The 13325-nt window shown below is 41.6% G+C and overlaps 1 protein-coding gene across 12 annotated transcripts in view; it reads right to left on the bottom strand.

The window, feature by feature from the left end:
- Nucleotides 1-13325, bottom strand: part of sulf1 (sulfatase 1) — a 62423-nt gene that overhangs the window by 26458 nt on the left and 22640 nt on the right. For 7 of the 12 annotated variants that reach the window (XM_033986167.2, XM_033986169.2, XM_033986164.2 and 4 more), the window contains exon 1: nt 3307-3746. The exons of the other annotated variants lie outside the window; for them this stretch is intronic. The gene's annotated coding sequence lies outside the window, so the exon portion shown is untranslated. Of the gene's footprint in view, nt 1-3306; nt 3747-13325 lie in introns of those variants that run through there. 12 annotated transcript variants of the gene reach the window in all.

Here is a 13325-nt window from a genome sequence, read left to right as displayed (position 1 = left end):
AACTTTATGCCAACGCATTCTGACGGCTGCTTAATTGTACGCGATACAGGCAGGGTCTTTCTCTTTCAGAGTTAAGACAGATTGCTTCTCCCTGGGGAGGGGATTACTGGACAAGTAGGATGACAAAGCAGGGACAGTGCTGAGACTACAGAGGGGGTAAAGCTCATACACGTTTCTCTATGTTTCTCTTTGCAGCAAACACAAGAAGATTATAGTGTCCATGTGTTTGAGACGCTGCACGTGTGTCACAACGGGACACGTTCTGCAGATCTAACCTCTAATCAGGCTTCTTGAGACGGCTCTCCACACTTTCTCCCCACCTTCCACACTCATCCCCCTTTCTCTCAATGCTGTCATGTCCTCTTCCACTTCTCCTTTGTCCATCTTGACCCAGCTCTCCCTTTCGGCCTCCTAAAGCTCTGCTGCATCTACCACCACAGACATACGAACAAAAGCCTCTCCGGACATCCCAGGAAAAGCATTACAATCCTCTTTCTCCTTATTCTCCTTTAGCCACTAACGGCAACCCCACACTTTCTGTCACTCCATTCATTCCTGGACTGAAACTACAAGAGCCTGGTCAGGGGTCAATCCTGATTACTGCATAACTTAACCATCTAAAAAACACATAAATCATATATACTTTTCACAAAACGCACATTTTCTTCACAACTGGTCGTCAAATCGAGGCAGAAGACAATAGAAAAATACCAGGCTTGTTTCAAGACAGGAGAATGACCTTAAACCAAAACACTTGGGGGTGCTATTGTGAGCTCCAGATACCAAAATAGAAGTGTGTAAAGTTGCTGCAGGCATTCACATGTGCATGGTATATTTCCCCTGAGACATATTCACTAGAGTCAAAGCAAGGTCTGTGTTTGAACAAACTGAAAGCATTGTTTGATCAGCGAGGACAACAAAGCACCCGAGAAAGTGGCTGACTCATCTAAAGATAGCCCTTCAGAGAGAACATGCAGGAATGAATGCAAGCCAAATGCTGCCGGTTTTAATACTGGTTCATTTGCAGTTGATAGGAGTGTACAATCTTGCCTACCATACAATCAGCCCAGAATGAAGAAGACTGTCATTAACCTGAGGAGATAAACAACGGCTGGAGGAGAGGGCGGTTTAGGAAATCTTTTCTTAACACAAAAACAGGAACACACAAGTATGCTGGGTTGGTTTGTGTATAGAGTAAATAACTCCTTTTGACTACCCCTTCGTGACTGCCTTCTGAAAATCACTACCCTCCTATCGTGCAGTGTTTTGCATATTGATGATTTGGTGCTCATCCAGGCACAAACAACCTCTTTATATGGGCTTGGGACTGATGGCAAAGTGCGACTTGTGCCCCCTTGTGGAGAGATTGTGCAAACTGTAGAAATATACTGAATAATATACTTCAAAAGTGGTCGGAATGAAACAAAATGCAAAAGAGGACCATGAATTGATTAAAATATGACTCCAGGTTTTCCAGTGAAAAGTATTACCCTGACTAAAAGCTGCACTCAGACCTTCCAGGACCAGCATAAAATCAATGAGGAACAAATGTGAAGTGCTATATGTGTCATAACATGTTGATTTAGGGCTTCATGCATTTTTTGCAATTGTCCGACGTCAATGCCTCTGTCTGTTTTCATCAGTCGGCATGTATGAAGTCATGCAAGTTGTCTGGGAATCTCTGAATCACTTTGGCTGGCAATTTCAACCTCACACACGCATATCTGAGCTGAAATAAAAAGTACTCACCACAGTCGCTCTGTGCCTTATCACAAAACAGGATTTCAACTTTACTGCATTTTCACATGGTCTACAACATAGATTCAAATGATGGCAAAGCCGCTACTGGAACAACGTTTGTCTTGGCAAGCATCTACCCCTCAAACTTAATTATTTGCAGCAGCTGCTCTTGGTCTTGTTTGTAGCAGAGAAAGCTAAACTGTTTAAAGGATCTCCGCTCTTTCTCTTGTGAGCTGGCAAGTGTGCACTGCATTTAAAACATCCCCAAACGCTGCTTAGCCCTGCTCCGGGTAAGGTAATCACAAATTGAATCTATACGCCGCAGGGCACAGTTTAAGTGAAGGAGTGATTTATGGACCAGGCTGGTCGATACTGAAAGGCTGCAGTTTTCTCTGGGTTACTTCACTTTTGTTAATGAACTGAATTAATGCGTGTTTGTTTTTAATACAACTAAGTGGGACAGGGACTTCGGCAATTAGCTTTGACAGAGACCACAACACCACTGTCCTTCAAAACTAGATGTGGTCATTTTTTTTTGTGAATTTCAGTGACATGCTAAAGATAAAAACAGCATTTTAGATGAATTCAGGACTCACTGTAAGACTCCTCACATGAGCATAATCACCATACCACATCTGAACATCTCCGCCAGACCGCAAGAAACAGTGATCCTTATCTCCTGGTGATTTGTAACCAGGAGGAAGTCAATCTCTGGTTGGTTTACCAAGGCAAACACACAAGAGCATAGGACACAACAGCAGCTTTCACCTTTGTGACCAAACTCTCCGCGGAGCCGGGCCGCTGTCTACACAACCTTCACAGCTGCACAATCTCCACTGGCAAACACCTCGCACTCTAAAACACACATGCAAAGTGCCCAGGGCTAGGTAAAAACACTATACATCATATTCCTTTAAATAGCTCAAGTGAGGTGGGCATTCCCAAAGTCATGCCTTTATGACATTTGGTTCGGAAAGCTTTCTTCGGCAGCTCATCCATTCTGTGTATGCTGACAAGATCTGTCACAAGTGTTTTTGGAAGAAGATTTATGAAAACTTATTTGGACCCAAGTGGTGGTTCTGAAATTGTTTTTACATGTTACATAAATACTCCCAAGTTAATTTCCCTTTGGCAGATCTGGCATGCAAAAATAGCAGCAATGCTTTGAACATGCTTTGAAAAGTGTTTGTAATTGAGCATCATCATAAATCATTTCAGTGACAAGGTTTTTCCAGATTTGCACAAGTTGTCATTGTGTTAGATTATAAAAAGTCAAAATTAACAGGTGAAGTCTTGTGCATTAGGGCAAAAAATATGACATTAATGGAATGCGCTGCCTTCTAATCCCCTGAGACTGAGGAATTTGCGACGAAGGGAATTCCTGTCATTCAGAGGGAAAACTATGAAGTGTTCGCACACACAGAGCGCTGCTGTACAGAGCCAAAGCAGAAACAAGCGCTGCTACAAATCACTACTTATACTACGGGCTGCCACTTCTCACAGCAGGATCAACAAGTCAAAATCTGTCTGGAAAAAGCAGGGAAAACTAAGTGACAAAAGTCGTACCTGAAAGGAAAAGGAGCAGAAAGATTTCCAAGTGAGATTGCTCCAAGTTGTGCGTTGTCCGCGTGTTGCTTCTCTGCCGGGTCCTGCTCTGCTCATAGGGACAGAGAGAGAGAGTGGGGAGTGCTTCAGCTTTTAGGGCTCAAGACTCGTCCTGACGGAGGAGAGGAGAGGGGGGGGACACGACCACACAGCTCCTGGGAGACAACCTCTCTCCTCTAATCCTCTCTCCGATGTGATGACACTCTGCAACCTCCACCATCTGTTGAAACACGTCCCGGAGCAGTCGGCAGCACCACTACCAAAACCACCACCACCACCGCTGCTGCTGTGTCAAGGAGCCCCCGCGATTCCCGGCCAATCACGGCACGGCTGCTGGGTGGGGAGGCAGGGACAACAAGGACACAAGGCAGGGAGACGCACACACGCATTCAAACACACACACACTCACTCCCATGCAAGACACTGTGGAGAGTGAGGCAGGAGAAAACCCCCCTAGTCATCGTAACCTGAGAGGAAGAGGAGGAGGGAAAGAGAGAAAGAGAGAGAGGCAAGGGGAGGAGAGAGAGTGCAGGAGAGAGAGTGGCCAATACACTGTGTCAGAGATAAGGATAGAAGTACATTTCAATGCACGGATGAAAAGTTGTCCCAGTTCATGTGCATGCATAGTGACATTTTGCTACAAGGCAGTTTGATTTCCTATTGATTTTAATGACTATTGTTTTTATCTGCCAGAATTCCCCTGCAAACCTTACTCAATCTTTAAGCATATCTTTTTAACTTTGTGCATGCCCTTATTTGTATTTATTCAGTGAGTTTTTATGTAGCACTTTTATCATTGAAGTAAGTTCTTAATATGTGAGCTGTGTTCACTGACGATGGCAATAAAAGTCTTATGATTCTGACTCTGATTCAACTGAAAATGCATTACCAAAAGTACAACATTTTGCATGCAAGTCAAGCTTCTATTGTTTATTTCTGGTTCCTTACACTTTTAAAATAAGAAAAATATTCCCAACTAAATTAAATTCAAGCTGTATATGTGCCATCAAATTAAATCATTGCATTTAAGTAAATATTTTTGTTTATTTAGCTACACAAATTGAGCTAATTAGCACAACTGGTCAATATATGCACAGCAAATTTTTGCACACAATGGCGAGAGGGCTTAATGACCCTTGAACATTGACCAAGTATCCCCTTAGCACTATAACAGGATATGAAGACTGTATATTTATTTGTCTTGTTAACGTTACTTAGCAGCTCACATAAAAGCCTTAAGAGACACGTATAAACTTCTCCCCCGTCTATGACCCCCTTCTTCCCCTGCAGCTACTGAGTATGTGGTCCTGCAGAATCAAGCTGAAGCAGCAATAAAAGGCTGCATTGGCTCCATGGTGGGACTGCTGTTGGCACTAAACTGTTACATCTGCAAGGCACGGGAGCACAGGCAGCACCCCTCGCACCTACGTGTGATAAATCCTTACAGTCCCACGGCCACATTCCTGGCCCTCACCACCTATTGCCTTAAGTGAAAGAAGGAGGGCAGAGGGGAAGACACTAAAATTACAAAGCTACAGCAAAAGAAAGAGGGAAGACGTTGAGATAAGACGGGTTTGGGTTTTCAGCCAGAAAAACAGTAGCTTTTACGGCTTACTTTACAAAATATACATTCAACGGGAAGCGCATTCATCATTTTGTTGAGCCAACGTCCAACTCGCTAAGCCATTAAAAAAGGATTACGAGAGCACGAGTTCAAAAGTTGGCACTAATGAGTTAATGCTTGTTTGATATCCCACAAAGGGTTAATCAGAGGTGTGAAGTGGTCTTGCAGAGATCATTTACATATTAGAAGAAGCATCAACAGCTCGGCCACTCTTTGATGCCTGCTTGTGTATTAGCTTGATCAAGGACTCTAAAAGGAAGATCTATCTAGGTGTGAATGGGCCGTCACATGAAACTTGCCCTCCTCACACAGAATTTACAGTCTGGTATCGCTTACCAATCTGATTACTTTGCACAAACACGCAAATATCAGAGGGGCTCCTATCTGAATCCCCCTAGGTTCACTTACAAGGATATTGGATTAAACTAGATAAAGCCCATTTTGAACTAAGGATGTGAACGGTCCCTAGCCAGGCCTGATGTTTGTTACAGGGGCAGTGGAAAAGGAGAGAAGGCTCTTTGGGGGAACAGAGCTCAAATTAGATTAACTAAATTCACAAAGACTGTCCCGAACCAGCCTCTCCTGCATGGCTTCGCACACACCCCAGCCCTCCTCCCCATTCTCACGGCCGAGAGGTTTCCAAAAGGGCCTTCGGGCAGGCCAGGGGCTACCAAATCCCTGTGCTCTTTACTGGATTAAAAAGATGGCCACCCCACTGAGGAGCACTGTTTTTGCAAGAGCTGAGCACATCTGTAAACAGCAGAGATCCATGACAACGCAAACTGATCTCAGCGGAGGAAAACAAGATGGCAAGGGGAGACGATAACAAGAAAATAGTGGAAACATTGGTTAATTTCAGAGTGGTCTGAATTTTTTTTAACTTCCACTGTGAGACAAAAGCAGCGATTGAGGGAGGTCTGTTAAATACCCTGATCTTATGAATGACTGAGTGACCTGTAGGGGGTCGGATCAAATCCGTATTCAAAGAGCGCACCAAGAATTTATAACGAAACACAACATTATTAAATACAGCATGTGTCTAAATTGAGCCCACTTTAGCTTGCCCAATCTTGTCCCGTCCCAGAGTCGGCTTAGCCCATCATAGGCCTGGTGTGCAGGTGCAGCAGAGGCCAGTGTTGGGGGGCTGCTCGGTTCACTAACCTCATTCTCCATGGCTAAATGAGATACATAGGGGTGTCATAGCTGTGATCCGGTCTCTGTGGCACTATGAAGGGAGCGGAAGCAGCAGATTATAGCTTGAATATGAATGAAAGCAGATTGTATTGTAAGCGAAAAAAGGAATATTCTTTGTTGGAATTTTAAGAATCTCAATATCAATATCAATGCTGACAACATAACCAACTGCAGTGATGTGGTTTGGATTACTGACAAGGAAATGGAAAAGTTTAGTGATTGCTTTCCTGGCTTTGGAAAAGAAAAAATAAATAAATAACTGGAGTTAAAGATGGACATATTACTATTGGGAAAGTTCATGCACTACTATGAATGTTAGCAGACATTTTTGAAGCGGAATTTATTCAATTTATTCAATATATTGTATAGAACAACTTCACAGCAGCAGTCCTCTCACAGGGCTTCAAAGATTTTTAACCAACTAAAAATCAAACACTGAAAGAGCCAAAAAAAGATAAGCAGTTCATTCACATCTTGTGCGATGCTTGAACCTCAACACAAGATTTTATAGGCACATTTTAGCACATTCCTGATGCAGTGTTAAAACAATGTCTGAATATTGTTATTGAAATAATGCCAAAAACAGTGTGTCAATATTGCCCACCCTACAGAATATCTCGAAATGTGATCTTCTCCGGTCCGAGCCAAAGCTGAGAGTTGGGGAGCCCCGGTGTCCAGCAGGGAAGCAGCAGAGGACACGCACAGTTGGTTGTGAATGTACAGAGGAGGAATGAAAGGCAAAGGACCGGACGGAGCAACACAGGAATATACAGTAGGGAGCAGGGACACGGAGAAGCAAGGGTATAGAAAAAAATAACAGACTTGGGGAGAGGGGGGAGGGGCAGGGGGAGGTTGCAGGACAGCTGAACTTGCAGGACATGCGTGTGGAACCCTCACAGATTGGCCTCCTGCTGGGCCATGCATACGCCCTTGCACTACACACGAAAACGCCACACGCACGCACGCTTGGATTCATCTGTCACAATAAGACATGTAATCAATCATGGTTGCACTGTATTTGAGGAGTATTCGAAAATTGGTGCCAGAATACTTGGTTTGGGCCAGTCCCCAGTTCAAATAAGAATTACTCCAAGAAAGTTTTACCTCAAAGAAGAAAATTCAAGTATGATGAAGTTTGAAACGGCTATAGAGTAAAAATATGTGTGGGCAACTTGGCAAAAAAGGCACATCTTTATTCATATTGGTCGCTCTTGATTTAGTTCAATTAGTTTTTATTTTGTCTTTCATAAACAAGACTTTAAATTTAAACACAAAATAGCCAATTTTTTTCTTCAGTGTCTGAACTCGGCTCCAAACTACATGTTTTCACTGACAAATTATTGGCTGTAAACCTCTTGATTAAAAATACCCAAGCTGATCATTGACAATTTGACATGTCTGTATCTTGATTTAAATTCAATCGATTGCCCAGTTTTAAGTAACATACACATATTAGATAACCATTGTTATGAGTCAAACATTTGTAAACCACTGCATGACCAGTTTGAAGTCTGGGTTGCATAGCTCATCTAGTAACTCCAGTGATCAGCAGTGCAAAGCCCATCTCTGTGCTAATCGTCTTGTACTTACGTGCTTTTTATCTTGCTTTGTAGGTTGCAGGTGATAAACCAAACAGCATCACATCTGTATATTTAAAAGTGTGGAGTCCCATTGAGACAAGCTGTGACTACACATAGCAGCGCTGTTGATGAAAGCAGAGTGTGAAGCGGTCCACAGGTAGTACTGCAGACAAACGCAATACGCTCACACATAATGAAGTCATTAGCAGCAACCCGAGATCAACTGTTAGCTAATGGTGATAGGATTTAGAGGCCTGTTCATAATGACATACAACAACACGGCAGAGCCAGGAGCCAGATGTGCTTTCACTTCAAGAGCAGAGCAAAGTAGTGGTCAAATACAGACTAGTATATGAGCAGAAACTATACTGTTTTTCTTTTTAACAAAGACCAACACAAACAATGTGAATACTGTTTAATTCAAACAAAGATGAGAAAAAATACAAATTAACATTATTAACATTTACATAAATTTTGATTTGGGCTGAGAGTGGGCTCCTGTACCATTTTATCATATGAAGCATACATATATTGATGTTGAAGGGCAAGCATTTTCTATCGAAAGGATATTTTTAGAATATGCTTGTCAGCAACAAACGCCATTACAGCTGCCTTTCATCTCCATGTAAGTGACTTATTATGCCAATTAGGGTTGTCAAAAAACAGATAAAAACCCAGAGTTGTACAACATGTTGAAGAGCATTGAGTCTTTTCCTTAGTATTGAAATGAACTTTGCCATTTTAGTACTGTGACAACACTGGCACAGTATTTTAGTTTTACTGAATTTTGCGGGTCAATCTGAAGGGACAAAAACTGCATATTCAGTCCAGAAAACATGTCCTTTGCTCTGAAATAACTCAAGAAACAATCACAGACTACCAGAGGAGCCATTGGAAAGCTGTATTCAAATCTTCCAAGAACGTCTGCTAAACTGTTAGTGAGTGAAACCAGTGCTATCATTTTCCTGATCAAGAGAATTATAGAATGATGGAAAAGCTTCAGAGATGCCCTGAGGTTCATGAGAGGCTGGGAACCAGTACTGAACATGAACAGATACAAGATAATCAGATTTACAAGAGATACCACTCAGAATGACAGGCAGAACAAGGAAAACCCTCAGGAACAAAGCTATGATCAACTCAATTCATTATACTTCAAATAAAATTACTATCCTTTATACAGAATGAGTAATCCAAGTTACAATATTGATGTCATAACAAGGCACAGCTATGAGGATTATCAGCCAAATATGTCATGAATCTGACTGTCATTTGCAGCTGCTTCCAGAGCAACACAGCTTGTGTAGGGAGCATCAATGTCATCAACATGTCATATTCAATACAAGAATAGACTGAACTATTTTCAAGGTACTTTTTGGTTGTAAATGGTAGTTGTAAAAGAGGAGTGATAAAGCAAGACAATATCTTTGTGCCTCTAGGTAGGAAACCATAAATCACCATTAAACACACGGGAGGATAACATGACCTTATCTCCATGACTCCCCTTTTGAGTGCCACAATCACAAACTCTTCTGGGACATGGGCTTTGAGTGTGCTTTTGAGTTTGTTCCTAGTGTCTAGCTGAATGGGAGAAAGCCCTGTGTATGCAACTAAATTCAAAATGTCTGATAATCAAGCATATGCCGATGGTGATCCAGAAACTAGGATTAGGATGTCAGCAGAACTGTCCAGGAGACTGCTTCCTTGCACTACATGTTTCCATATAAAGTGGGTCTGTATGGAGCAATATAGGTGCTATGTTGTGTTAATCCCTATTTAACAGCCACCATATACAGAGAATATGCCCAATAATAGAATGCAGAATACAGTGTGCCAAGCTAATAGTCGTTTACTGACCACATGGAGATGTGAACTAACTTAGGTCATTTCATTTCAAAACAAACAGCTCACAGTGGTGAGGCAGATGAAAGCCCAGAGCATGTGGCTGAGGTTATGTCCAAGTGTTTGTTGTATTCCAAAGAACAGAGGCACTGTGGCACTGTCCATCCTAATTTCCACACAGATGGAAAAATGGACATTTAATCCATTCAATCCACTCCTAAAGAGAACAACCTGTAACATGAGCCAAGAGCCACCGCACAACTGGCCGCTGCCATGTGCAGGACCGCTGCACAGCCACACAGCATTATATAAGTCCATACATTTGTGAACCCATTACTCACATGCAACGCATTTTCTTCCTCATGTAAATTATTGATTACAGAGGACCCTATGCAGGTTAGTCATGTGGTCCACATACAGTAAGAATCTAAATCTTAACATCAGCATCTCACATGTGCTACATCAAAGAAAATATTTCAAACATAGTTCAACTAAATAAACAATTGTGGATTTACCAACTGAACAAGGTTCATATTGGGAAATTAACTCACCTTTTATTTTAAAAAAGCCATTTCTACAGACATTGACTGAAAAAAAGTTTAGTGCACTTGAACAATCATTGTCCCCATATAGGGACAGCCAACTTTTGATACATCAGACTGACTTAGACCATAGTAGCAATGTCATCAAGATCAAGCAAAAATGGACAACCTCTACAGATGATACACAAGTATGAGACTAGCACTATAACATGCGCGCGCACACACACACACACACATTTTCTTTGATTCATTGCACTGGACAAAAAGTCCAAAAGCCAGAGACCATTTTTCGAACAGGTGCAAATTCCACCGATGCCTGTGTGCATTTGGATACAACTGCCTCTATCAACCTGGGCCAAGCAGCACAATGATGGCCAGCAGAGATGTCTGACAGCCAGACCTGCTTTGTATCACATCCAAATTGTGAAAAATACAAGTGACTGAAAAGCTAGCAATGTTTTTGTCACGATAATTGGGTGCAGAATTTCAGTTCCAGAGAAAAATCAATCAAGATCGGACTGCTCCTCTGAGGCACTGGACTGTACACGCTCCTGATTTCACACTTCTTATGTGCTCTGTTTGGTGTGGACACCCCGTCTTTCACTCCAAAGTGTGGGACTGTGTGGGAGGGTACAGCAAACTCCCAATAATCCAATTAAACACATCATTTCCTTTGATTGAATCGACTGTCAGAAAGCAGCCAAGTCAGAGTGAGTGAAGGGCGAAAAACAGTTTAAAAGAATAGGAGCTTTTCTATGTACTGTTGGCTGTGAATGCAAACAAAGCATTGGGGTAAAAAGGGGCTTCAGATCTGGGCAAACATGGCGGGGCTTCCTTCCCCTCCACTTTGTAACTGTCCTGCTTGGCTGGAGATCAGCTCTCTTGTCCCGGGCTAGTCTTTAGCAGCGATAGCCTGACAAGGAGCCAAACTGCACAGGCTTTGAATATGCATGAGTCCGAGATGGGGCTCCGAACTGGCCACACATAGATGGAGGAGTTGGAGAGAGGAAATTATGGATTCATAGCAGCTGTGCAGTTAATGAGATGCTGCAGTAGTAAGACCTAGCACCACTATAAATAAAATCTTTGACCTCGGTCTAAGTATCCCCTTGTTTCCAGCAATGAGAGGAGGGAAAACAGAGCAGGAATTCAGAATATCCTCCTCGTAAGCGCTTATCTTCTCTCTCGGGGCATGGAATCTCAGCTCCATTGACAAGGCCAAACAGGAGAAAATGGGAAACATCTGAAACTCTTGGTTCAATTTTATCTTTTGCAGTCTGATCTATAGACTATTTGACATTATGATACAAGCTGAGAGTTATAACTTTATTTTACATAAGTCAACCTCTATTGTGAAAACATTACTTGTGAACATGTCTGAACCTCCAAGTAATGGAAAGTATCACTACAGAAATGTGTTACTTATTGACTTCATTGTTAACCTTATTCAAAAACATTCAACCTCAGAATATTCTAGGGAGAACACAAAGAGGAGGACAAACAAAGAAAGGATGTGAAAAGAGCAGTGAGGAAGGATGAGGAGAGCGAGTATTTGTGTAGGCCTGTGAAGAATGGCTCAAGTTTACAAGTATTCATATCCCAAAGAAGCCCTCTTAATTCCCCAGTCTTCATTTCCTGTTCCTGTCGGGTCCAGGTGGAGGCTTTCCTCAACAGGATCAGGTTGGTGGGAGGTACGAGGCTTCATATCATTTTCTATGGGTTGTACTGGCTTGTTAAACTATAGTTATAAATGTTATGAGAAACAACAATATTGGTCAAACTTCATACCTGTCAATTCCCAACTAATTACATTTAAACACTAAGCAAAAATGAAAGAATTTGTAGATTAACCATTTACATTAGTGCAGATGATATCAGATGGTAGATGCAGCCTCTGTACACTACACTGGACAGCTCTTGTGCAAATGTGTTTATCCAGGACTGTGGAGATGTGCAATTTCAAATGTCTGGTTTAATCACAGTCAAAGAACGCAAGTATTCTTTTTAGGTTGAACCTGGGGCCAAAACCTGTGGATCTCACAGCGACTCTGGAAAACATCAAGACATGTTAATGTACTTGAATACTGGTTGATAACAATGCATTGATTGAATTATTTAAAGAATGATATTCAAATGGTAATGTGGACCCAGAACGACAAACTAGCACCTTAGACAATAACAAGCATTGACAAAAAGTTGACTCAAAGTTTGCATTTTTTTTCCCTTTTCTTTTAAAACTAAATGTATGTCTAGCACACATAATTTCAACACTTTTTCATTACACAATTGAGGTCTCACATGTCCAGCCAAAAGGACACAAGCTCGAGATCTAGATGGAAGTCAAAGAGAATATCCAAGACAGAAAGTATGAGTCAGAACAGTGTCTTGACTACAATAAAGACTTCATAAAAGGTTCCTGTTGAAAACAATGTTTCTTGGATATGACTGACAACCACTACTTTTTAAATTGCTCACAGCCACACAAAAGGTCACAGTGGGTCATATTGTGAGAGACTTTTGGAGTCAGTTGTCAAGGGTATGCGAGTCTTAGCCATCTGGAAAGCAGAAATGCCATCATTTAATGCTATAAATAGAACAAATGACAATCACTGTTATAATCCCTAGCCCAGACAACGTGGCTTAAGCATTGCCTAATAATGTTAAGACAGATGATTCAACAAAAGGATCCCATTATTCCACTCAGATAAACTGACCTTCAATACAGTTTACACAGTCAGAGCGTTTATCTAAAAAATATGTTGTTTAACAATATGCAGATCAGAGGTTATGCTCAGGAGAGGTGCACCACAGAAATCAGCATTTTTAATATTCAGCAAAAAAAAACCCCAAACAATAGGATCGGAAAACCTCTTTATAAAAAAGGCACATGCAATAGTAAAAACATATGAAATAAAATGGTAAACATGCGATGAAACAACTATTGATTTTGAGCTTTTACGGCTCCGATTTCCCCTCATAAAAAAGACAAGACTTTTATAAGGAAGAAAACCCTTTAAATTGTGTTCCAGATCCGCTGTTCCGGATCCACTATGAAAACTAATTCTATCTTCGGCCCATAAGTGACTTTTACTGACAGTTTGCTCAAAACTGTCCATAAAACACCCAACTTCAAACCAGTAGAAGCCACTATTGCCATATACTAAATAAATGCAGGAGTCTGGCAGACACAGCAGCTCT

The sequence above is a fragment of the Periophthalmus magnuspinnatus genome, chromosome 20 (genome assembly GCF_009829125.3).
Source record: "Periophthalmus magnuspinnatus isolate fPerMag1 chromosome 20, fPerMag1.2.pri, whole genome shotgun sequence".
Classification (NCBI taxonomy): Eukaryota; Metazoa; Chordata; class Actinopteri; order Gobiiformes; family Gobiidae; genus Periophthalmus; species Periophthalmus magnuspinnatus.
This window is presented reverse-complemented; position numbering and strand designations above follow the sequence as displayed.